General features: G+C 42.0%; 2 long non-coding RNA genes across 2 annotated transcripts in view; one reads left to right on the top strand and one right to left on the bottom strand.

Annotated features, from left to right (window-relative positions):
• Nucleotides 1–334: 334 nt before the first annotated feature.
• Nucleotides 335–7,245, bottom strand: LOC145532908 (uncharacterized). Its single transcript, XR_014073703.1, has 3 exons — nt 7,143–7,245; nt 1,423–1,549; nt 335–594 (listed from the first exon to the last, which is right to left on the bottom strand). It is a non-coding gene; the product is annotated as an uncharacterized LOC145532908 (long non-coding RNA).
• Nucleotides 7,246–15,014: 7,769 nt separating this feature from the next.
• The window catches only part of LOC145532907 (uncharacterized), a 200,610-nt gene continuing 189,570 nt past the window's right edge, over nt 15,015–26,054 (top strand). Inside the window, exons 1-2 of the long non-coding RNA XR_014073702.1 lie at nt 15,015–15,166; nt 20,311–20,467. This is a non-coding gene — a long non-coding RNA (uncharacterized LOC145532907). The remainder of the gene's footprint in view (nt 15,167–20,310; nt 20,468–26,054) is intronic.

The following is a 26,054-nucleotide window of genomic DNA, read 5'->3' as shown; positions in this document are numbered from 1 at the left end:
CATCTTTAATGTCTTTATCAGTTTCTTCAAGGCCATCTACACTTTTCCTAATGTGCACCTCTAAAGTATTTTTTTTTGGCCACGCAGTGTAGTGTGTGGGATTTTAGTTCCCTGATCAGGGATCGAACCCACATCCACTGCATTGGAAGCAGTCTTAACCACTCGATCACCAAGAAAGTCCCACAACTTGAAACTCTTGCAACCTCTCCCCATTAGCCAGTCCTAAAGCCACATTTACTTTTTAAGTTGTTTGTTACAGGAGCATCCTATGTCCAAGTATCAAAATTAGTACTAGCTTGCTAGGGGCTGCCATACAAAACACCACAGATGAGGTGGCTTGAACAACAGAAGTTTATTTTCTCACAAGATGTAGGTGTTGGCAGACTTGACTCTTTCCGGGGCCCCTCTCCTTGGCTTGCGACGGCCACCTTCTCTCTGTGTCCTCACACAGTATCTCCTCTGTGCTGACGCCTCCCTGACGTCTCTGCGTGCTCAGATTTCTGCTTTCTATGAGGACGCCAGTCAAGCAGGATTAGGAATTAGTCTCATTTGTGCATGGTCACCTCTTCACAGGCCTTCTTTCCGAATGCAGTCCTATACAGAGATGTCGGGGGTTAGGGCTTCAATGTATAAATTTGGGGGAGATACAATTCATCCCATGACATATGGCTCCTACAAACTTTAAAATTGCAAATGAGGCTCTGCATCTACAGCTTGTGGGATTTTTTGACCTCATGACACTTTTCTGTTTCAGCTGCAAGGGAAAGTAACACAGAACCCACAACCCCACAAGCCATTCCGATCAATTCACTCTGTAGCCGGAGTTTAGCAATCTAGTTTCAGCTTGGTCCCCAGTTACAAATGGAACTTGCCCACAAAGGCCTAGGGATGGGTGAGCTTTGAAAAATCGAGCAGCTCTCTTTTTCCCTGATGTCGTTTTTACCTGTGACCACAGGTGTTGACTCATTGGAAAAGACCCTGATGCTGGAAAAGATTGATGGTAGAAGGAGAAGGGGGCAATAGGATGAGAGGGTTGGATGGCATCACCAACTTAATGGACATGAGTTTGAGCAAACTCTGGGAGGTGGTGAAGGACAGGCAAGCCTGCGGTGCTGTAGTCCATGGGGTTGGAGAGTCGGTCGGACATGACTGAGTGACTGAACAATAACAACCACCTGTTGATGGAGCAGGATGAGGACTTGCAAGCACTTGGCCACAGGGAGGCTGTGCTGTTCCATGGGCAGGGCAGCAGGTTTCAGTCTGAAGACTGCCCTCCCCAGACACTGGAGATGATCTGCGTTGATTATTCTGTGCAGTCATTAGCTCGCTTGTCACCATCCTGACACAGGCTCCCTGTGACCTCAGCATACCCTTGCCAAGTCTGTTTTATTCCTGGGGAGCAAGCCCCTTGCCCACACTTGCCTGTTCCTACTTCGCAAGGGCAGGGGAGGGCCAGACGAAACCAGGCTTGTCGTATGCTGGACAGTTCCTGAGAGACGTGTGGCCTCAGACGGTCAGGATAGAAGAAATCCATGATCCCATAGGCAGCCTAAAAGAAAGTGAAAGTGTTAGTTGCTCAGTCATGTCCGACTCTGCGATCCCATGGACTGTAGCCCACCAGGCTCCTCTGTCCATGGAATTCTCCAGGCAAGAATGCTGCAGTGGGTTGCCATTTCCTTCTCCAGGGAATCTCCTGCACTGCAGGCAGATTCTTTACCATCCAAGCCATCAGGCAGCCTAGCCAGAGCCAAATCATGCTCCCAGAAACAAAACTGCTCAATGAGTCTTACATCCCGAGCTTCAGGTCCTGTCCTGAACTAGCCATAATTTTGAGGTTCCCACTGCAACCATGTAAATTCCACACCAGAGACAGGGCAGGGCTGGGCTTCCAGGATGCATTTCAGTGTCTGTGCCTGTGGGAATATGAACTCTTTTGGAGGTTCCAGGGTAAAGGGCCACCCTAGGAACACATGGGCTGCCCAGGTAGGGGGCACTTTGCTGGGAGTTTCTCGGCCAGACTTCCAAGGTCAGGCAGCACTGTCAGGCAGAGGTGGGGAGTGATTGTGCTGTGTGGATATGTATCAGGGTCTCGGAGCTGCTGTAACATATGACTACAGACTGAGTGGCTTAGAACAGTAGAAATTCTCTGAGTTTTGAGGCTAGAAACTTGAGTACAAGAAGTCAGAGGGGCTGTGTTTCCTCTGGAAGCCCTGGGGAAGGGCTCTTTCCACCTCTTCTTTGGTTGTAGCTGCATCAGTTGGACCTCTGCCTCTGTCATCACATGACTTTTATCTTGGTCTCCTCCAGGCCTCTATTATCCAAATCTTCCTCTTCCAAAGATACCAGTCATCAGGTTTAGGGCTCATCCTCCTCAGGTCTGACTTCCTCTTAACTTGATTACATCTGTAAAGGTACTATTTTCAAATAAGGTCACTTATAGTTACTGGGGAATAGAAATTTTGTGGGGGACACAATCTAGCCCATTACAAGATGTAAAGCAAGGATGGAAGGTGAGGTAAGAGAGAATTTAGGGATATTTTAATGCTTGCCAATGAGGTGGGATTTTGCTTTGTATACAATAGATATGGGAAGCAAGGAAGAGTCCATGGAAAAGTCTGACTACTCCTTTCTTAAGATCCTAACCCTGGCAACAGAATATAGGATGGAGGGATTGAGGAGGCTACAGGCTGCTTAGCTGTTGGCATGTTACTTCATTAGTCAAGTAGACGGGCACATAGCCTGCCAGCGGGAATGAAAATGATATGCTCATAAGGGTGTATGTGGGTGGAATCAACCGCTTGACCATCAATGGAATGTTGGGAGGAAGATAGGGATGAAGAAGAAGAAAAAGAGAGAGAGAAAGCCAAGGAAAAGAAACACATAGTAGCTGTTTATGCAATCCAATAACAGACATAAGAGAGAAAGGAAAAGTTAGCAAAGCTATGACCAATCTAGACAGCATATTAAAAAGCAGAGACATTATTTTACCAACAAAGGTCTGTCTAGTCAAAGCTGTGGTTTTCCAGTGGTCATGTATGGATGTGAGAGTTGGACTATAAAGAAAGCTGAGCACCGAAGAATTGATGCTTTTGAACTGTAGTGTTGGAGAAGACTCTTGAGAGTCCCTTGGAGTGCAAGGAGATCCAGCCAGTCAATCCTAAAGGAGATCAGTCCAGAATATTCATTGGCAGGACTGATGCTGGAGCTGAAACTCCAATACTTTGGCCACCTGATGCGAAGAAGCAACTCCTTGGAAAAGACCTTGATGCTGGGAAAGATTAAAGGCGGGAGAAGGGGACGACAGAGGATGAGATGGTTGGATGACATCACTGACGTGATGGACATGAGTTTGAGTAAACTCCAGGAGTTGATGATGGACAGGGAGGCCTGATGTGCTGCAGTCCATGGGGTCACAAAGAGTCAGTCACAAATGAGTGACTTCACTGGAGCTGAATATCTGGACTCAGGTACTGAAAGCTAACTGATAAAGGCAGACTCAATAGAAGGTTGGATATGTGCGTCTAGAATTTGAGCAGAATACATACATTGTAAGATTGTTTGTATCACAGGAAAGGAACATTATGGCTCGCTCTAGGTTTGCTGTTTCTATTTTGGGTGGAATGGTGGAGGCAAAGTAGGGCTTGAGGAGGCTTCCTATTACTTTTAAAACACTTCTATTCCTTTTAAAACACCAGGAGAATAGAAACTGAAAAGAAAAATTAGGACTAGAAAGCTCCAAGCCACGAAACCCTTCGCAGCAAGAAGTTTGTTGAAGTATTTCCTGAGCAATCAGTACAGTCACACAAAAGGGAGGACCTGGTCCCATCCTGAGTTCATGCACTGCTGTTTCTCCTTGGTGTTAAGGGGAGTCAGCAATCCTGGTTAGCTGAACATGACCAAGTCAAATAACCAGAGGAAAAAAGAGAGAGAAAAAGACAGAGAGGCGGACAAACAGATGGAGATAGAGAGAGGGAGAGAGGGGCTTTTTCTGTATATATTTTTTTAGTTAGAAAGTTTGAGTGGAGCACCTTTCACTGGTATTGATCTTCACTTTGAGACAAATGAATTCAATGTATTTGGGGGGAAGCTGTGGAATCATTTGGGTACTATTTCTGGAAACATTGGAAGCCCAGGGGTGAAAGCATCAATATCATGGGCACGAATGGGCTGACAAGAGGATGCAGGCTCTTCCCTGTTTCCATCCTGTCCATCTGACTCATGTGGAGACCAGCTATACTTGAATTTATTGTGAAATTAATTCTGAAGGAGAGCATTTAACATTTCTATACTGGGGACTACATAGGCTTCAACAGTACGTGAACTGAGAACTTGCAGATGTTCAAGCTGGATTTAGAAAAGGCAGAGGAACCAGAGATCAAATTGCCAACATCCACATCTACTTCTGCTTCATTGACTATGCTAAAGCTTTTGACTGTGTGGATCACAACAAACTGTGGAAAATTCCTCAAGAGATGGGAATACCAGGCCACCTTACCTGTCTTCTGAGAAATCTGTATGCAGGTCAAGAAGCAACAGTTAGAACCAGACATGGAACAACAAACTGATTCCAAATTGGGAAAGGAGTACATTAAGGCTGTATATTGTCACCCTGCTTATTTAACTTTTATGCAGAGTATGTCATGTGAAATGCAGGGCTGGATGAATCACAAGTTGGAATCAAGATTGCTGGGAGAAATATTAACCTCAGATACACAAGTGACAACACCCTTATGGCAGAAAGTGAGGAGGAACTAAGGAGCCTCTTGATGAAAGTGAAAGAAGAGAGTGAAAAAGCTGGCTTAAAACTCTACATACAAAAAACTAAGATCATGACACCCGGTCCTATCACTTCATGGCAAATAGATGGGGAAACAGTGGAAACAGTGGCTGACTTTATTTTCTTGGGCTCCAAAATCACTGTGGATGGTGACTGCAGCCATGAAATTAAAAGATGTTTGTTCTTGGAAGAAAAGCTATGACCAACCTAGACAGCACATTAAAAAGCAGAGGTATTACTTTGATGACAAGTGTCTATACAGTCAAAGCTGTGGCTTTTGCAATAATCTTGTCTAGATGTGAGAGTTAGATCACAAAGAAAGCTGAGCTCTAAAGAATTGATGCTTTTGAACTGTGGTGTTGGATAAGACTCTTGAGAGTCCCTTAGGCTGCAAGAAAATCGAACCAGTCAATCCCAAAGGAAATCAGTCCTGAATATTCATTGAAAGGACTGGTGCTGAAGTTGAAGCTCCAGTACTTTGGCCACTTGATGGGAAGAACTGACTCATTGGAAAAGATTCTGATGCTGGGAAAGATTGAAGGCAGGAGGAGAAGGGGACGACAGAGCGTGGTTGGATGGCATCACTGACTCGATGGACATGAGTTTGAGCAAACTCCAGGAGCTGGTGATGGACAGGGAAGCCTGGCATGCTGCAGTCCATGGTGGGGCGCAGAGTTGGGCACAACTAAGCTACTGAACTGAACTGATAGTGGGTACAATAACTATGATGATAAACTCTGAGGAAAAATACATTTGAATTTAAAAAGTGACTTCCAAAATATTCTATTTGTATTCATGATTAGGCTTATTACTTATTCTTCATTATCCTAAAGGCTGAGCTCTGTTCTAAATTTCTAAACCTTTATAAAAAGTGTTAATGGAGGCTCTATGTTCATTTTTCAAACACTTCTGCTCTCATATTGAGTAGAAGGTGAGCTCTCTCTTTGAAAATATTGTTTATTCTAAATGTTAACATTTGAAAAAAATTGTGTTTCTTCCAGTGCTTCACCTTTGGGCTGAGAATGGTACTCAACTTTCTGTGTAATCAAAATTAATGTTTATAAATGAAAATTTGTAAACATAAATGAGACCCAGTCTCCTTTTTCAAGAGCTCAAAATTAAAAAAAACAAAATAAAACAAAACAGGAGTCTGACTCATTTACAAATAATTACAGTCAGGTATCTGTGGATATTAATATGTTAATATCTGTGTCTATTCTTGCTCCTATAACAAAATAACACAGACTGGGTAGAAATGCCTTTCCAACAGTTCTAGGGGCTGAAATTCTGAGATCAGGGTACCAGTCTGGTCAAATGACTTGATCTCTTCCAGGTGGCAGACCCTAAAGGCTCCACCTCCTCATGCCATCACACTGGTCATTAGGATTTCAACGGATGAATTTTGAGGGGACACCAAAATTCAGACCATGGCAAATGGCTACATAGTTTGCAGAACCCAGAGCAAAATGAAAATGTCGGGCCTCTTGTTCAAAAATTATGTATTTCAATATAGTGACCACATAGCATTAAATCAAGTGGGGAACCATCCTGAATAGGGGCCCCTATGTGACTTCACAGGTCACATCCATGAAGCTGGCCCTAATTACGATATGAGCCAGATATTGAAGTGGAAGATGAAATGGGGCTCTACAGCCTAGTACCTCTACAGTCTAATTTACAGCCATTGCTTCTCTTCATCACTGACTTTTGGTAACATTTAAGATGCAAAGCATGACAACTTAGGGCTTTTGCTCTTACTGTTTCCTCTTCCTGTAACGTGTTCAGCTGGATCTTTGCCTGGCTCACACTCTTGCACCATAAGCCTTTGCTCAAATATCATTTCTTCAGAAAAACCTTTCCTGACAACCCTGTCTATATAGTCACTTCTTATCTCAGGCTTCTTATCTTGTTTTATTTGTCTTAATAACTTTCTGCCTAGTTGACCCGATGTCTATGTGATTGGGCTTCCCTAGTAGCTCAGCTGGTAAAGAATCTGCCTGCAAGGCAGGAGACCTGGGCTTGATCCCTGGGTTGGGAAAATCCCCTGGAGAAGGGAACAGCTACCCATTCCAGTATTCTGGCCTGGAGAGTTCCATGGACTATATAGTCCATGGGGTTGCAAAGAGTTGGACACGACTGAGTGACTTTAACTTCACTAAGTGATTAGCATTTCTTGATGGACTTTCCCAGACAGAACAGAAACTATGTGTGGGCAGGGGTTTTGTTTTGTTCACCACTGTATCCTTAATATCTAGAACAAAGCTTGGCACAAATAAGGAACTCAAGAAATAATTAAGTTAATGAAAAAAATGAGTGGATGAATGAATGAATGAAGATATATTGCTGCAGGATTCAATATTTCTACCTTGGGGAACAAAGCAGTTTCCAGTTGGCCTCAGTTTTTGATAGAAGAGTTGGCCTTAGATGGCAGATGGTGTGTGAAGGGCATTTCACAGTTACAAAAGGGCAGACAAGATGATTCTGTTATGGATACAAATGTTCCTATACATTCTGGTCTCCTAGGACCAGAATCTGGCAAATTCTTACTGTATCTTTGGTAGGTATTCTGTGAGCATTATTCAGTTCACATACATATGCTGACAAATTCATTTTTATTTGTACCTTGTGGCGTGTTTTGGATTGTCTGCTCTACTTCCAGGACTGTTTTCTAAGGACGTCTGTTCATAATCTGTGTTGAAGGCGTGGGGTTGGCTCTCCCCTGTTACCGTATTTGCCATCGGTGACTGGGACAAAAGTGGACACCTGGCCCACATGCCAATCAATCAGCTTACTGGCCAGTAATCAATAAGCTTCTTGCTCAAAAATTTGGACAGAAATGCAGAGAACTCTAGCCAACTGTATCCCTCCTAATAGACTCAGGACTGGTTGTTACATTGTGAAGAAACAATAAGGGCAGAGAGAAATAAAGACTAGAGATGGTGAGAAACAGAGAAAAAAGGAAGACCAGGAGGCTGCAGAGACCTGAGACTTTTTTCCTTAGAGTTTTCCAGTTTAAGGACCAGCTATATTTTTTGTTCCTCTCTCTCTCTCTGAGATCACTTTCATATCCTTATAGTAACACATTTTGTACACCTAACACCTTCACCCTCTAAAATTGAGCCAGAAATTAACCAGAGAAACATAAATACTGGGAAATGCATCTTTCTGGTTACTCAAAAACTCATTTCAACAATACTTAATGTAATATAATATATACCTATGCATGATCATAGACATTGTTGGGGGTAAAAAGTAGTAAGTAATACATTCATTCTCTTGAGAGAGGATATAAATTTTGTTGGTGAGCAGATAATAATACACATATGATGAAGTATGATTAAGTTCCCAGGGAGCAGAGAGATGCGTATAGCAGTGTTGGGTGAAGGCTTTGCACCTAAGTGGGATTTGAGCCAGTCCTAGAAGGACAGGTGAGATGCAGGAGTTTCTTTCAGGTAAGATGAATTGGGTGAAGGCATAACGAAAGCGTTCTTGGGGGAGTGAGACAGTCCTGTTGAGAATACAGAGTTCATGTGTGTCAACAAGATAGCTTAGGTCATTTGGGTAAAAATTCATCTGGAATGATATTTTGGTTAAGGAATTTGGGCTTTAGTAGGAGACAGCACAGAGAAACTGAAGGCTTTCGAGGAAAGTAGTCACGCTGAAAACTATTACATTGACAGGATTAACCTGGTGTATCAATAGATCAGAGTATGGAGCAAGGCTGCTGGCACCCTGCCACATGCACAAACCTTGGTCCATCTCTGATTTCAGCGGCAGCTGGGATGGACAGCTCCCAGGGACATGTCAATTCCCACCTCAAGGGCAACTATCACTATCTCTGCGCTCCTTTGGGGCTTTCTCTTAAATCAGAAGGGTCATGATACCTCACAGAGCTGCCCACAAATGCTTGGGAGTTATACCCTCTGGGGGTCACTTCATCTACTGGAGGGTTGGGAGTCAGGAGATAAATGTCTCAGTCTCCTGTTGTTCAGAGGGATTAGTCATAAAGATCCTGAAAAGTCCTTCAGAGGATCTCCAGTGAGATGGAATCTGAGCAGCCTGCATCAGTATCCACATCCAGACTGGATCAGTGCTGACATTTCCTCCTTTCCTGTCTTGTTCTCCCACTCCCTCACTCTTGCTTCCTGAGATCACCTCCAAGTAAGCTACCTGCACCCACAGACTCATCTCAGATTCTGCTTTTGGGAGAACCAAACTAGGATGGAGGGAGAAAATGCTGAGGCTTTATATTTAAAAGCTACAAAATTGCTCAGCTATTGCCTGTCTGAGGAGGCCTTACAAATAGCTGTGAATAGAAGAGAAGTGAAAAGCAAAGGAGAAAAGGAAAGATATACCCATTTGAATGCAGAGTTCTAAAGAATAGCAAGGAGAGATAAGAAAGCCTTCTTCAGCGATCAATGCAAAGAAATAGAGGAAAACAATAGGATGGGAAAGACTAGAGATCTCTTCAAGAAAATTAGAGACACTGAGGGAACTTTTCATGCAAAGATGGGCTCAATAAAGGATAGAAATGGTAGGAACCTAACAGAAGCAGAAGATATTAAGAAGAGGTGGGAAGAATACACAGAAGAACTGTACAAAAAAGATCTTCACAACCCAGATAATCACGATGGTGTGATTACTCACCTAGAGCCAGACATCCTGGAATGTGAAGTCAAGTGGGCCTTAGGAAGCATCACTACGAACAAAGCTAGTGGAGGTGATGGAATTCCAGTTGAGCTATTTCAAATGCTAAAAGATGATGCTGTGAAAGTGCTGCACTCAGTATGCCAGCAAATCTGGAAAACTCAGCAGTGGCCACAGGACTGGAAGAGGTCAGTTTTCCTTCCAATCCCAAAGAAAGGCAATGCCAAAGAATGCTCAAACTACCACACAATTGCACTCATCTCACACGCTAGTAAAGTAATGCTCAAAATTCTCCAAGCCAAGCTTCAGCAACACGTGAACCATGAACTTCCAGATGTTCAAGCTGGTTTTAGAAAAGGCAGAGGAACCAGAGATCAAATTGCCAACATCTTCTGGATCATCAAAAAAGCAAGAGAGTTCCAGAAAAACATCTATTTCTGCTTTATTGACTATGTCAAAGCCTTTGACTGTGTGGATCACAATAAACTGTAGAAAATTCTGAAAGAGATGGGAATACCAGACCACCTGACCTCCCTCTTGAGAAACCTGTATGCAGGTCAGGAAGCAACAGTTAGAACTGGACATGGAACAACAGACTGGTTCCAAATAGGAAAAGGAGTACGTCAAGGCTGTATATTGTCACTCTGCTTATTTAACTTATAAGCAGAGTACATCATGAGAAATGCTGGGCTGGAAGAAGCACAAGCTGGAATCAAGATTGCCGGGAGAAATATCAATAACCTCAGATAGCCAGATGACACCACCCTTATGACAGAAAGTGAAGAAGAAGTAAAGAGCCTCTTGATAAAAGTGAGAGAGGAGAGTGAAAAAGTTGGCTTAAAGCTCAACATTCAGAAAACTAAGATCATGGCATCTGTTCCCATCATTTCATGGCAAATATATGGGGAAACAGTGGAAACAGTGGCTGACTTTATTTTTCTGGGCTCCAAAATCACTGCAGATGGTGACTGCAGCCATGAAATTAAAAGACATTTATTCCTTGGAAAGAAAGTTAGTGACCAACCTAGACAGCATATTGAAAAGCAGAGACATTACTTTGTCAACAAAGGTCCGTCACTCAAGGCTATTGTTTTTCCAGTAGTCAGGTATGGATGTGAGAGTTGCACCATAAAGAAAGCTGAGCTCTGAAGAATTGATGCTTTTGAACTGTGGTGTTGGAGAAGACTCTTGAGAGTCCCTTGGACAGCAAGGAGATCAAACCAGCCAATTGTAAATGAAATCAGTCCTGAATATTCATTGGCAGGACTGATGCTGAAGCTGAAACTCCAATACTTTGGCCACCTGATTGGAAGAGCTGACTCATTTGAAAAGACCCTGATGCTGGGAAAGATTGAGGGCAGGAGGAGTAGGGGACGACAGAGGATGAGATGGTTGGATGGCATAACTGACTCAATGGACATGGGTTTTGGCGGACTCCGGGAATTGGTGATGGACAGGGAGGCCTGGCGTGCTGTGGTTCATGGGGTCGCAAAGAGTGGGATACGACTGAGCGACTGAACTAAACTGATTGCCTTCCCCGCCCCCCACCGCCATTTTCAAAGAGTCCTTCCATCTCCATCTAGTGCTCCTTTCTAGACAGAAGATCTGACAATAATACCAATAGCAATGTCTGTTGAGCTTCCATGGTTTTTACAGGCAGTTTTAGACACTTTATTGTTTTCCATAATTTCTTTTAAAAAATTAATTTAAAATTAATGTTATAAAAAATTAAACTTTATAATGTTGTGTTAGTTTCTACCATACAACAAAATGAATCAGCCACATGTATACATATATCCCCTCTTTCCTGGATTTCCTTCCCCTTTAGGTCACCACGGAGCACTAGGTAGAGTCCCCTGTGCTGTACAGCAGGTTCTTATTAGTTATCTTTCTATACATAGTATCAATAGTGTATATATGTCAATCCCAATGTCCCAATTCATCCCACACTCTTTCCCCCTGGTACCCATATGTTTGATCTCTATGTCTGTGTCTCTATCTCTGCTATGCCAATAAGATCATCTATACCATTTTTTTCTAGATAAATGAATCAGTCAATTTATTCTTCATGCCAGCCTTAGAATAAATTATCAATTCCATTTCTCAGATAAGGAGACTGAAGTAAAGGGAGATTAAACAAGTAGATTAGACTCATAGCATATCAGTGGGGGAGCCTAGATCTGAACCCTGTCCAGTCTGATTCCATCCACAGCAGCCACCTTTCTTCACAAGGTGCTTCCATCCTGGAATGAACTCAAGTTCTAAATTAATTCTTCTTCCAAGAGCCCTGGGGATGTGGGAGGTGAGGGGGTTGGTTAGGAGAGAAAGGATCAGACCCATGGGATTTCGTATTCTTGCTGGAAATTTATCTCCAAATGTGAGAAGGAGGACAAAAGAAAAAAGTTAACTCCCAGGTCAGAGAGAGGTCAGAAAGCTGACACTGACCTCTGCTCTGTGGTCTCGGGCATTGTGAATTGGGACACATAGGTGAGAAGGCAGCCTGCTCCCAGCCAGGGCCCGGGGAGAAGCAGGAGCATTTATAACACACTGGGATCAAAATCCGCCCTCAGGTCACAGCTCTATTCAGCAGAGACTTCATATGTCCTATGGCAGTGCTGCCAGGGTTCTGAACACTTGCCTTTATCTGAGTTCCTTCCTTCTCTCTCCTGGGCATCCTGGAGATACCAAAGGACAGTCGCATCTGGGGACACTCCCTCTCCAAGCCTGGCTCACGGACAAGCTCTGTTTCCACCCCACTTTCTGGTAGGATCAACTACACAATTTTTAAGGGCTCTGTTAATCATCTTGGGATGCTATAATCAAGTACCATATAGCCTGGGTGACTTAAACAATAGAAATTTATTTCTAACAGTTCTGGAGGTTAGAAGTCAAAGCTCAAGGTGTTGGCTGATTTAATTCCTGGTGGGAGAGCTCTTCCTGGTTTGCAGACAGGGGCTTCTCACTATGTCCTCATACATCAGAGAGACAGAGAAAGAGAGCTAGACAGAGAGACAGAGAAATAGACAGAGACAGAGAGCCCACTAGTCTTTCTTTTTATAAGGATATGAATTCTATTGGAGCAAGGCCCCGGTCTTATGACCTTATTTGATCTTAATTACTTCTTTGCTCATACATGCTTGCGGTTAGGGCTTTAATGTATGAATTTGAGGGCGAACATGTGCATTCAGTCTGCGACTGGGGCCATGCGAAAAATAGAAAGGTCCATTTAGTCAAAGCTATGGTTTTTCCAGTAGTCGTGTGTGGATGTGTGAGTTGGACCATAAAGAAGGCTGAGCACTGAAGAATTGATGCTTTTGAACTGTGGTGTGGGAGAAGACTCTTGAGAGTCCCTTGGACAGAAGGAGATCAAACCAGTCCATCCTAAAGGAAATCAACCCTGAACATTCACTGGAAGGACTGATACTGAAGCTCCAATACTTTGGCCACCTGATGCGAAGAGCTGACTCACTGAAAAAGACCCTGATGCTGAGAAAGATTGAAAAGGCAGGAGGAGAAGGGGAAACAGAGGATGAGATGGTTGGACAGAATCACCGACTCAATGGACGTGAGTTTGAGCAAGCTCCAGGAGAGGGTGAAGGACAGGGAAGCCTGGTGTGCTGCAGTCCATGAGGTTGCAAAGAGCCAGACACGACTTAGTGACTGAACAACAACAAAGCATTACAAGACAGAGACTGCAGAGCGTTAAACCAAGCACAAGGCTCTTGGGCACGCAGTCCAGTTGGTCCTTCAGTTGGAACACCTGCTTTTGGGTTCCCTGTTCTGATATAAAGGGATTTGGACACGCCTGGGATGAAATCTTGGTTCTATGTCTTACTGGCTGTGTGTCCCTGGTCATGTTTCTTCACCTTTCTGAGCTTCAGTTGTTTCTCTACAAAAATGGTTATAGTAGTAATAACAAGGGTGTTGCCAACGCTGAATTAAATGAAATGACTTGTGAAGTGCCCACCCAGTGCCCACACTTGAAGTCAGCACATGTTTACTGCAAGGCTGTTGGAATCCCTCCTCCCGGGTTACTCTACCTGGGTTACTGCTAAGTAACCCACCAAGCAAAGCATCCTCTCGCCTCTAATGCAGGGCTTGATGCACATCCCTGGCAACAGGTCTGTGGGATGCGGTAGTGGCTCAACTTGGAGTGTGTTGGGAGAAGAATCCATTAAAGAGGGGAAAAATCAATAGCACAATTAGGAACCACTTCATCCTATAATGACGCCAGCTGCTGCAAAGGCCACCGCTACAGAGTGTTGCCTCTAATGGGGTGGGCTGTCTGCTGCTACAATCAGTCTCCCCACCTTCCCAGGATGCGACGTCCTCTTAGGACACCAAGGCTAACAAAAGTGCAGCAGATATAAGGCATATCTATCCTGTCTTAATCAACAATGCAACATCATGTATTAAGAAACTAAAAACATCCTTCGCCAATCAGCTAAAGTCCATTGATGTACTGTGTCTTCCATGCATCTCTTCCATTTGGTTTTCGTCTTCTCTTTTCTCATAGAAAGAAGTGAAAGCACCGGGACAGCTGATTTTGTCATTGTCAAGGAAGCCAGAAAAGCTGCATGAAAATTCCCTGGGCAATTTTGCATGAGGAATGACTAGCATGCTATGTCCAGCATTTTCATGCCTTGAAAAAGGGTCAGTTTACCACCTTCATCCTTGATAATCATCGTTCTTCATGACCATACTTTGATGGATTTTTTTCTGGAAATATGAATTTGAGTATGTGTGGGGAGCTGTTAAGTTCAATAAAAACAAAGATTATTGACATTTCCCCAAATGAAAGGTCAGTCTCAAATTCAACCATAAGCACCCTTTTTAAAAGTCACTTGAAACTTAAGAAGTCATTTTACTGTGTATGGAGGTAAAATAATTAAAACTAAAATATAATTTAAGCTTTTGGAAGCAGAAATGTTCTCTACTAATTTTAGTGTAATTAAAATGTGTATTTTATTGTTAAGAAAGAGAAGAAAAACACAACAGGATAGAGTGGAGGTGGAAAAGCAATTGAGAATCTGGTTTGATTCTTTAATTAACTGTCCCTGAAGCCTTCCTCCCACGTTTGGGAAATTCCCCTACACAGGTCTGCTTTGGGGTTGACTGTTAAGTTTGCCCTTTAGCCTTTTTTTTCTTGTTTCCCTAAGTCACTCAGATACCCAGGGACAAACAATCATTTTTTTTTTTTTTTTAAGTGGCTCCTGGAAGCTCACCATCCAGCCCCTGCCCCCAACACAAGTATACTTCCCTCTTTCTCTGCATCTCACATCCTCAGGGGGAAAAATCACTTAAAAGTCAATCTATCAGGGGTTCAATCCACATGCCCCTTGCTGGTTATCTAACTTTCAAGAGGAACAAGAAATACTAGCGTGAACTACGATGTTGACGCTCCCTACTCCTCTTTCCTTTGAGGCTCTTGGACAGCGGGGCTCCTGCTCCCCTAGCTAACTGAGAAGGACCACAGGTGGCCACCTGTTCACTGCGGGGCCCCAGCCGCTTCCTTTTTCCTGATTTTCACGGAGGAAGTCAAGCAGCAGGGTGCATTTTGAAAGGAAGGGCTACCCTGCCGTTTATCACCATGGCAACAGCAGGGCATCAGCCATTGGTGGTGGTATCCAGTAGGAGGCATCTCTAGCTGGGGCTTTGAATTGCTTTTTTCCAATGGCTGGTCATCTGCGGTCTTTGGCTGTATGTTGAGAAGGGGCTATCACTGCCAGGAAGCCTGGACCAGTAAGTAAATAAGGGTAATTAAATCTAATGCTTGACAAATGACACACGCTCATCACTGAGGTCAGAAAAGCATATCAGTTCTCACATCAGAATTACATTATTGCAAGTGGTATGGTTTGGGTTCCCCCCCCCATAGTTTTCATGCATTAACCATCACTAGAAACAGGATACAGGATGCAGTGATTAGCCATTACTGTGCAGGTCCTTGAATTGCATTCAGTCTAACAGTTTTGCTTGCATTTTTATAGCTACTTATTCCACTTGTTGCTTTAGATTAAGCCTTTTTTCCCAAAGAGATTTTGAAAGAAGAGGAGCACATGTCTTTTGTTCAGTGTCAAGGAGAGATCACAAAACGCGATTCCCAGGCCACTTGCCAGTTAATATATTTTTGTGTCAAAGAGGACTGTGATTCTTTGATAAAAACTGCCTCTCACTTCAGGATTTTAAAATGTCTCAAATTTCAAAATTAGTGTATAGCAAGTGATTCTGATACTTTCAGGTCTTTTTTATTTTTAAACTCAAGTTCTAATAATCAATTTGATCTGATAACTGATATTAATAAATGTTTTATAAAAGTATAACCTTGCTTCCCCCCGGCCCCCCATTCCCCTCTTATCCTGTCTTTGTGAAGTTAATGGAAACTCAAAGAATTCTCCTTTTCTGGACAAATGCTTCAAATGCTTCTGGTGTGGTTAAGTCCACTGTCATGATGCTTGGGGTGCTTTCTATCAAAAGCCTTGCTGTCCACCTGAAACTACCATAGTATTGTTAGGGTATACTGCAATATAAAATAAAAAATTTTAAAAACGGATCTTAACAGGAAAGACATAAAAGTTGCCTCTACAAATGAAAAAACAAAAAGCATTGCTGCATTTTTGATAGCTCCACCCAGGATAACCAGTAACCCTCTCCTTCACCAAAATCCAGAATCCTGGTTTGGACACAAAGCATCCTAACTTTTTAAACTGAAGCTTTAAAAGTGTGCTGAAGTGCTTCTTCACATGATTTTTGTCTGAACATCCCTCGCATTGGGTTAGTCATCCTAAATATTTTTTTGCCCTCAATCCAAATGAAGAACAATTAACTTTGAAGAAGGAAGAAGTTACTGTTCTTTTTTTTTATTATTTTATTTTGCCAGAAAGATGAGCTGTTCTTTCAAAAGAGTGCTTCACACTTATTGTTAGACAGTGCTTGAAAAGACAAGGGAAAATGATAGAGATATGAGCAGGCAATAAGAGTTATTTCTGAATTCCAAAAACATGTATGTCCAAAGTATTAAGCAGAAGATTTTTAAAAAATTAGGAAAAAAGTAACATCACTTGAAGCCAGGTTATGGCTCATCAATGCTTTTGTTTCCATCTTTAAAAAAATTTTTTTTTAAAAAGATTTATTTATTTGTTTTTTGACTGCAGTGGATCTTTGTTGCCACTCACGGGCTTTCTCTAGGTGCGGTGAGCAAAGGCCACTCTCCGTTGCAGTGAGTAGGCTTCTCATTGCAGAGGCTTTGCTTATTGTGGAGCATGGGCTATAGGGTGTGCAGGCTTCAGTACTTGAAGTACGAGGGCTCAGTAGCTGTGGCTCTGGGCTCTAAAGTACTGGCTCAGTAGTTGTGGCATGTGGACGTAGTCACTGCAAAGCATGTGGGATCTTCCTGGACCAGGGATAGAAACAGTGTTCCTTGCACTGCAAGCCGAATTCTTAACCCCTGGACCACCAATGAAGCCCTGCTTCCTTCTATATTCACATATATTCACACATGTACAAATTCTAGTCACATGTGAATGTTCTTCCAGAAGAGGAGTTCACTATGCAAATGTCCCTGCGTTTTGTATTTTACAGTAAATTGTGAATAGTTTCTCCCGAAGCAAGTGTAACAGCTGCCTCATGTCTCTTCTTATGGACGTGTCATCATTTGCTCCACCGGTGTCTTCCTGTTGGAAATTATTTTCCTTTGTTAGGCATTATATACACTTCTATCCCATGATAATCCTTGCACTGAACATCAAATGATTTCTTGAAGATAAATTTCCAGAAATGAAACTGCAGAGTCAAACGTTATGCTTGTTCTTTCAAGCTGTTAATATCTATTGCTTAGTTGCCCAGAGGAAATGGTACTGTTTCACTCACATAAACAAGTGGAGTCCCTATTTCTACCTTCTCATGAAGAACATTAATAGAACAATGCTAAAAGTGCCAAACACTATGTTAAGGGTTTAAAATACATTTTTCCCTACCTGGTTCTCATTCTATCCTCTGAGGTAGCACAGCTGTTATTTCCCCTCCACCCCCGCTGTGTAGGATGAAGCTTAGAGAGCTAAAGTTAATTTGACCAGCAGCCCATGACTTCGGCTTTGAGTCCAAAGCCTGACTCTCAGCCATTACATACATGGACATATGGGGCATTGCCATTTATTGAGCACCTACTAAGTGCAGGGTATTGTGTTGGAGTACTGTGAGGGCACCTATAAAAGTAAATAAAAAATGATCTCTAACCCAGGAGGGGAAGAAAAGAGATAGAGTTGTGAGTATAATATAAAATGTAGCTGGACCAAGTTATGTGATAATGGCAGCAGGAAAGTAACATGGAATGCAAAGGAAAGGGGATTACAACCAGCTGGGAAGAATATACCAGAAGCTTTGAAGGGAAAAGGGATTATTAGAGCTGAACTTTAAAGACACAGAGGATTATCCATGTGGAGGTAGAATGAAAATTCCAGTAGAAGGACTATTTTAAAATCATGGAAATGGGGGGAAAGCAAGGTGGTCCATAAGATAGATCTTGATGATCATGAAGCAAGTGATGGGTAGTAGATGGAAAGATATAGTTGGAAGGTCTTTTCAGGATTCAGGAGATTTGATTTGATCCTATAAACAATGGGAGTGTTGTTGGACAGTTTTAGTAAAGAGATATGATTCATATGCCAAAGATTAGTTTGTATACCAAAGATTAGTTTGAGAGTTATTTGAAACGTGATTAAATAAGAAAAAAAAAAAAGCAAAAAACTAGAAATGGAAACAGGTAAGTGTCAAAAGTGTCAAAAAGAGGATACATAATGTTTAGGTAGAATCGAGATTTGATTTTTTTTTCTTTCCAAGTACATCTCTATTAATCATCATCAGACACAAACATTCTGTCAGAATAAGTTTTGTTAAGTTTACATTAATTTACATTGTTCTAATAATTTTAAGAAAGTAGAACATCTAACATATTGTATTCTTCTTTTTTTTTTGAGTGACATTCCTGTTACATTTCAGCCTAGGGTGTAATCTGACCATCCAGCAAATAGTGACATAGTTCTTTTTTATTTTTTTAAAAAAATTTAAAAATTAATTTATTTATTTTACTTAGAGGCAATATTATGGTGGTTTTTGCCATACATTGACATGAATCAGCCATTGGTGTACATGTGTCCCCCATCCTGAACCCCCATCCCAACCCTCAGGGTCATCCCAGTGCACCGACCCTGTATTTAATTGCATAGAAGGACTGAAAATGAAGAATAAGAGGTTTCTCCAGGTTTTGGTCTTGGGTCAAGCGGAGGCCAGGATGCCATTATTGAAAGTAGGATGGACATTAGGAACAGAAGCTGGTAATGGAGAGGATAAAATGAAGTTTGGAATTGATAGAGCCTGAAGTGCTAGTGAATGCTGGCGATCTGCCCTTGACCTTGAGGGAGAGTTCAAGACTCTAGAATTAAGTGTGAGACCTATACATAGGGAGGCAATATAGTTGTTTAGTTGATAAGTCATGTCTGGCTCTTTTGCAACCGCGTGGACTATATAGCTCACCAGGCTCATCTGTCCATTGAATTTCCCAGACAAGAATACTTTAGTGAGTGCCATTATCTTCTCTAGGGGTTCTTCCTCATTCAGGGATCAAACCTGCATCTCCTGCATTGGCAGGCAGATTCTTTTACCACTGAGCCACCTGGGAAGCCCTGCGGCTGCTGCTGCTGCTGAGTCGCTTCAGTCATATCCGACTTTTCTCGACATCGTGGACTGCAGCCCACCAGGCTCCTCCATCCATGGGAGTTTCCAGGCAAGAGAACTGGAGTGGGCTGCCATTGCCTTCTCCGTGGGAAGCCCTAGCTGAAGTCAAAAACTTGTGTATCACATCTGAGGGAAAAAGAGAAGAGAGGAAGCCATATGAGGCCCTTGAACACTTTGAAAATGAAAACAAGAAGATAAATGAGCCAAAGAAAGCGAAGAACAGTGATCAGACAGTGAAACCATGTAACTCAGATTGGGACATGAACGTTAGATCACACACCTGGTCTCAGGTTCTTAATGTCTCATGGCAGAAAGAATTCAGTGAGAGACAAAGGGACAGATAAGAAGTGGATTTACTTAGAGAGAAACACACTCTACAGAGTGTGGGCCATCTCAGAAAGAGAGGCAAGCACCAGTGTATGCAGTTGTTATTTTATGTAGGGGTGGGTAACTTCACAGGTTCATGAATGGGAGAAGTATTTCATCTATTTTGGGGAAGAGGTGGGGATTTCCAGGAATTGGGTCACTGCTCAGTTCTTGATCTTTATGGTTGACCTTGGGACTCTCATGGTGCTGGTTGGTGTGTCATCTAGCTTGCTGATGTGTTACAATGAGCGTATACTGAGGCTCAAGGTTTAGTGGAAGTTGACTCATCCTCAATCTTGGACCTATTTGGTTCTAATCAGTTTATGTCATATCCTTGTGTTACATCATTCTTTTAAAGGTTGTGCCCTACCCTTTCCCTCTTGTTTCAATAAGAGACTAGGACAGAGTGTCCTGGGCTTCAGAGACCAAAGAACAACTTTTCAAGAGCAGAGATTGATGAATAATGGGAAGACAATGGCTTTGCAACATGAGTTAGAAAATATCCCAGAGGAATTGGGTCCCAGGCAAATGATGACTGAAAATGGGCCTTGGGACTTGGCAAGAGTCATGTTTCAGATGGTTCTTTAGAAAACCCCCTTGATAGAATGCTAGGAAGGTGGGGGTCAAGATTGGAAAGGATTTGGAACTTGTTGAAAACTGTGGAAGCGATAAGAAGAGAAGATAAGTTGAGGGTATGAATATACATACACACACAAATACAAACATACACACACAAACACATCTAAAATATATATATATAAAGTACTCCACATTTTTTTATATTTCAGTTCAGTTCAGTTCAGTCGCTCAGTCATGTCCAACTCTTTGTGACCCCATGGACTGCAGCACGCCAGGCTTCCCTGTCCATCACCAACTCCACAATTGTGCTGGGAAGCTGAAGACAAGGAACCGGTAGTAGCATCAGGCATAGAATGGAGACACAGGGTAAGAGACAGTAATTGCTGGAAAAAGGTCCAAAAGAGATGGGAGAGGTAGAATCAAGGGTCCCGAAGAAAAGGTTGTCTGCTAAAATGATATGTCTTCTGGAGGAAGAGAAGGGAAGGAAGGGTGATTAAGATCAGTTAAAGGTGGAGGGACAAGCCCTTGAAAAGGAGGGAATTGCCCTTGTTGTCTTCCAGTTTTTGGTAAAGAGGGAGCTGAGGTCATCTGAGGAGCTTGGGGGCCAGGGAGAGGATGGATGGGGGCTGGAGGGTGGTGATGTGGGGCAGTTGTCTGAATGAATGAATCATACTCTGCCTTTAGTTTATTCCTGGCAAAACCAGCCATGAGAAACACTCTTTTCCTAAGCATCCTAGCTTGACTTTTCTAGAAAGAACTTTCTGCTGCAGAGGGTTAAAAAGGCAGAGGAGAAAGGAATAAAGGACAAGACACAGGCATTTTCACACAATTCAGCAAATCGTGTTTACAACAAATTGAGGGTCTTCCCTCAATTCCTCTCCTCAATTCCTTCACAATAATAAAGTATAATAAAATGTCACTTTGCTCTGTAAAATGGTATGTGATGAGAATGTGTAAAAGCTTTTATGTACTTTGTATTCCAAACCTACTAGATAAGGTAGATTTGCATATGGATTGAAACCAAAAGAAAGCATGCACAATTAACAGCAATTATATGGGAATAATAAATAATTCTTGCATTTACAAAGCATATATCAATATAATGCCACTGGCTCTATAATTTTTTAAACATAGAGATAGCTTAAAATTGCTCTGTTAATGGTAACATTTACTGTCTCTTTCTGAATATTTGAGGTTTAATTTTGACTTATGCTCAGAGATACTTGTGAATCTTCTGGTACCAAAGTGATCCTCTCCTATCTGAACTGAGCTAATTCTACAGAAGCTTTTGACTCAACTACTCATGACCCATTCCAGGAAACGCATTAGGAAGGAGCCAGCAGATAACAAATCTCTAACTTAGGAAGAATTGCTTCTGGAAACTGCAGAGCACCAGATAAGGTTTATTCCATGGGAGCTGACTTTATCCAACCCCACATTCAAGTGATATAGTGGGCTCTGAGTAAGCTGTGTACACAGAACTGATAAACTCTGCACTAAATTAATTAAGAATTCTATTGCTTTAATAGCTTGTCGTCAAAGACCAATGACTAATACCAGGATTTATTATGTGAACAATGAAACACTGGCTATGTAAATTTTATAATGGGAGTTCTAGGGTCATATTAAATCATCTCCAGTTTTGTTGATTTTTTTGTTGATATTTCTGGTATCCAAGCTACACTCTATAGAATTACTGGCTCACAGAGATCCAAGGATTCTTTCAGAAGTAGAATTGCAAATTTTGCCACTGAGCTTAGAGTCTCCATGTGTTTTAACAAAACTTGTGAAACTTGAGTCTCACAACATCCATGAAAAGAGATAGAACTAGTCCCAATTTACAGATACTGGTTCATTAAGATTTTGCTTCCTGTCCAAGGACACCCAATTCAAGACTGTAAGTCCAGTTCTCTTCTGCTATGCCCCAATGCACTGAGAGCTTGTTTGATTTTTTTTTCCAATTTCTTTTCTTTATTTCTCTCTTGTTCTTTCTCTTTCTTCCCTTCCTTCTTTCTTTCTTTTTCTTTCTGAAAGGAAACTGAGACTCAGAGGAGCTAAGTGACTGTACTGTCAGTTACTGATGGAATCAGAACTAAATTGGGAGCCATGACTCTGGCCTGTCACCCTATGCCCCTTGGAGTAGAGTATAGGTTTAAAGCTGGATGTTCTAACAGCCGGTCCATGATGGTTTATCTATCCTTGGCCTCCTAGTGTCTCTAAATTGTCTTAGGGCTTTTCAATATGTAGAAAAGGACTTTGAGGAGACTTGATAACCAGCCATTCAGTTTGAGAGTAACTAAGTAGAGATCTCATTCTACTTTAGCATTTTCAGTGCTGTGCATCCTGGCAATAGGCATTTATAAACCATTAAATTGATAAACACATTAATAAAGCAAAATCTGGACTCCATCTGGGAGTTCTCAGAGTGATTCAGAAAATATAGCAAAAATAAACACTAGTCCAACATCTAAGCCAGATGTCTTCTAGTGCTTATGCACTGGCACTTTTCCTTATTATGTACCTAGAAATGGAGCAGATCAGTTGAATAGTATCGACATCTGCATGTTAACAAGAGAATTGACAAATGGTTCTTTAAATCTTGGTTGTAACAATGTAATAGAACTGCCCAAGACATCTGGTTTTCCACTGTTGTTATCGTCATTACTGTCATCATAAATACTCACTCACTGCTTCCTCTGGTGGGCACTATTCCAAGCCTGTTCCATGTGCTAACTCACTCAATTCTTATAATTCTGGCAAAAATCTCATTCTGGAAAAATCTCATTTTGCAATGAGAAGATTGAGGCACACAGAGTTTAGATTATTTGCTCAAGGCCATGCTATTTATGAACAGAGTTGGAATTAAAGGCCTAGTAGTCTAGCTCCTGAATTTGGCAATAAGGAGTTCATGATCTGAGCCACAGTCTGCTCCTGGTCTTGTTTTTGCTGACTGTATAGAGCTTCTCCATCTTTGGCTGCAAAGAATATAATCAATCTGATTTCGGTGTTGACCATCTGGTGATGTCCATGTGTAGAGTCTTCTCTTGAGTTGTTGGAAGAGGGTGTTTGCTATGACCAATGCATTCTCTTGGCAAAACTCTATTAGCCTTTGCCCTGCTTCATTCTGTACTCCAAGGCCAAATTTGCCTGTTACGCCAAGTGTTTCTTGACTTCCTACTTTTGCATTCCAGTCCCCTATAATGAAAAGGACATCTTTTTTGGGTGTTAGTTCTAAAAGGTCTTGTAGGTCTTCACAGAACCGCTCAAATTCAGCTTCTTCAGCGTTACTGGTTGGGGCATAGACTTGGATTACCGTGATACTGAATGGTTTGCCTTGGAAACAAACAGAGATCATTCTGTCATTTTTGAGATTGCATCCAAGTACTGCATTTCGGACTCTTTTGTTGACCATGATGGCTACTTCATTCAGATATGACCTAAATCAAATGCCTTATGATTATACAGTGGAAGTGAGAAACAAATTTAAGGGACTAGATCTGATAGACAGAGTGCCTGATGAACTATGGACAGAGGTTCGTGACATTGTACAGGAGACAGGGATCAAGACCATCCCCATGGAAAAGAAATGCAAAAAAGCAAAATGGCTGTCTGAGGAGGCCTTACAAATAGCTGGGAAAAGAAGAGAAGCAAAAAGCAAAGGAGAAAAGGAAAGATATTCCCATCTGAATGCAGAGTCCCAAAGAATAGCAAGGAGAGATAAGAAAGCCTTCCTCAGCGATCACTGTAAAGAAATAGAGGAAAACAACAGAATGGGAAAGACTAGAGATCTCTTCAAGAAAATTAGAGATAGGGAATATTTCATGTAAAGATGGGCTCGATAAAGGACAGAAATGGTATGGATCTAACAGAAGCAGAAGATGTTAAGAAGAGGTGACAAGAATACACAGAAGAACTGTACAAAAAAGATCTTCACGACCCAGATAATCACGATGGTGTGATCACTTACTTAGAGCCAGACATCCTGGAATGGGAAGTCAAGTGGGCCTTAGAAAGCATCACTACGAACAAAGCTAGTGGAGGTGATGGAATTCCAGTTGAGCTATTTCAAATGCTAAAATATGATGCTGTGAAAGTGCTGAACTCAATATGCCAGTAAATCTGGAAAACTCAGCAGTGGCCACAGGACTGAAAAAGGTCAACTTTCATTCCAATCCCAAAGAAAGGCAATGCCAAAGAATGCTCAAACTATGGCACAATTGCACTCATCTCACATGCTAGTAAAGTAATGCTCAAAATTCTCCAAGCCAGGCTTCAGCAATACGTGAACTATGAACTTCCAGATGTTCAAGCTGGTTTTAAAAAAGGCAGAGGAACCAGAGATCAAATTGCCAACATCCGCTGGATCATTGAAAAAGCAAGAGAGTTCCAGAAAAACATCTATTTCTGCTTTATTGACTATGCCAAAGCCTTTGACTGTGTGGATCACAATAAACTGTAGAAAATTCTGAAAGAGATGGGAATACCAGACCATCTGACCTGTCTCTTGAGAAACCTGTATGCAGGTCAGGAAGTAACAGTTAGAACTGGACATGGAACAACAGACTGGTTCCAAATAAGAAAAGGAGTACGTCAAGGCTGTATATTGTCACCCTGCTTATTTAACTTATATGCAGAGTACATCATGAGAAACGCTGGGCTGGAAGAAACACAAGCTGGAATCAAGATTGCCGGGAGAAATATTGATAACCTCAGATATGCAGATGACACCACCCTTATGGCAGAAAGTGAAGAAGAACTAAAGAGCCTCTTGATGAAAGTGAGAGAGGAGAGTGAAAAAGTTGGCTTAAAGCTCAACATTCAGAAAACTAAGATCATGGCATCTGGTCCCATCACTTCATGGGAAATAGATTGGGAAACAGTGGAAACAGTGTCAGACTTTACTTTTTTGGGCTCCAAAATCACTGCTGATGGTGACTGCAGCCATGAAATTAAAAGATGCTTCCTCCTTGGAAGGAAGGTTATGACCAACCTAGATAGCATATTTAAAAGCAGAGACATTATTTTGCCAACAAAGGTCCGTCTAGTCAAGGCTATGGTTTCTCCAGTAGTTATGCATGGATGTGAGAGCTGGATGGTGAAGCAAGCTGAGCGCCGAAGAATTGATGCTTTTGAACTGTGGTGTTGGAGAAGACTCTTGAGAGTCCCTTGGAGTGCAAGGAGATTCAACCAATCCATCCTAAAGGAGATCAGTCCTGGATGTTCACTGGAAGGTCTGATGTTGAAGCTGAAACTCCAATACTTTGGCCACCTCATGCGAAGAGTTGACTCATTGGAAAAGACCCTAATTCTGGGAAGGATTGGGGTCAGGAGGAGAAGGGGATGACAGAGGATGAGATGGTTGGATGGCATCACCAACTCGATGGACATGGGTTTGGGTAAACTCCAGGAGTTGTTGATGGACAGGGAGGCCTGGCCTGCTGCGATTCATGGGGTTGCAAAGAGTCGGACACGATTGAGAGACTGAACTGAACTGAACTGAGTTTGGCTCCTGAGCCTGCCCTGTTAGACATTATTATAGGTTATTTCTCTCAACATCTAGTATTAAAGGCTCTTTAAACATTTGACAAAAGATGAGCGTAAAATATTCTTTCATTGTTGCTTTCATTTGTATACACCTGATTTCTGCCATATGTAAATGAAGGTGAACATCTTTTGTATATTTATTGTCTACCCAGGTTTCTTTTTCCATGCATTGCTCATTCATAATCTTTGCCAATTTTCCTATTGGGTTGTCCTTTTCTGTTTGATTCTGGATAGTGTGTCAGTAAGTATTGCATTTTGAGTCACCCAAACCTTGCTACCTTAAAACAGCACCAGTAACTTTATTATTATGTCTTGTGGCTCTGAGTTTTGATGGGGCTCAATCAAGTAGTGCTAACCTGAGGCCTTTAGCACAGATGCTGTTAGACGGTGGTTGGAACTGTAGTCAGTT

The sequence above is a fragment of the Giraffa tippelskirchi genome, chromosome 2, assembly GCF_054371585.1.
Source record: "Giraffa tippelskirchi isolate mGirTip1 chromosome 2, T2T-mGirTip1v1.2.pri, whole genome shotgun sequence".
Classification (NCBI taxonomy): Eukaryota; Metazoa; Chordata; class Mammalia; order Artiodactyla; family Giraffidae; genus Giraffa; species Giraffa tippelskirchi.
Note: the sequence above shows the minus strand (reverse complement) of the source record. Positions and strands in the feature narration are given on the sequence as shown.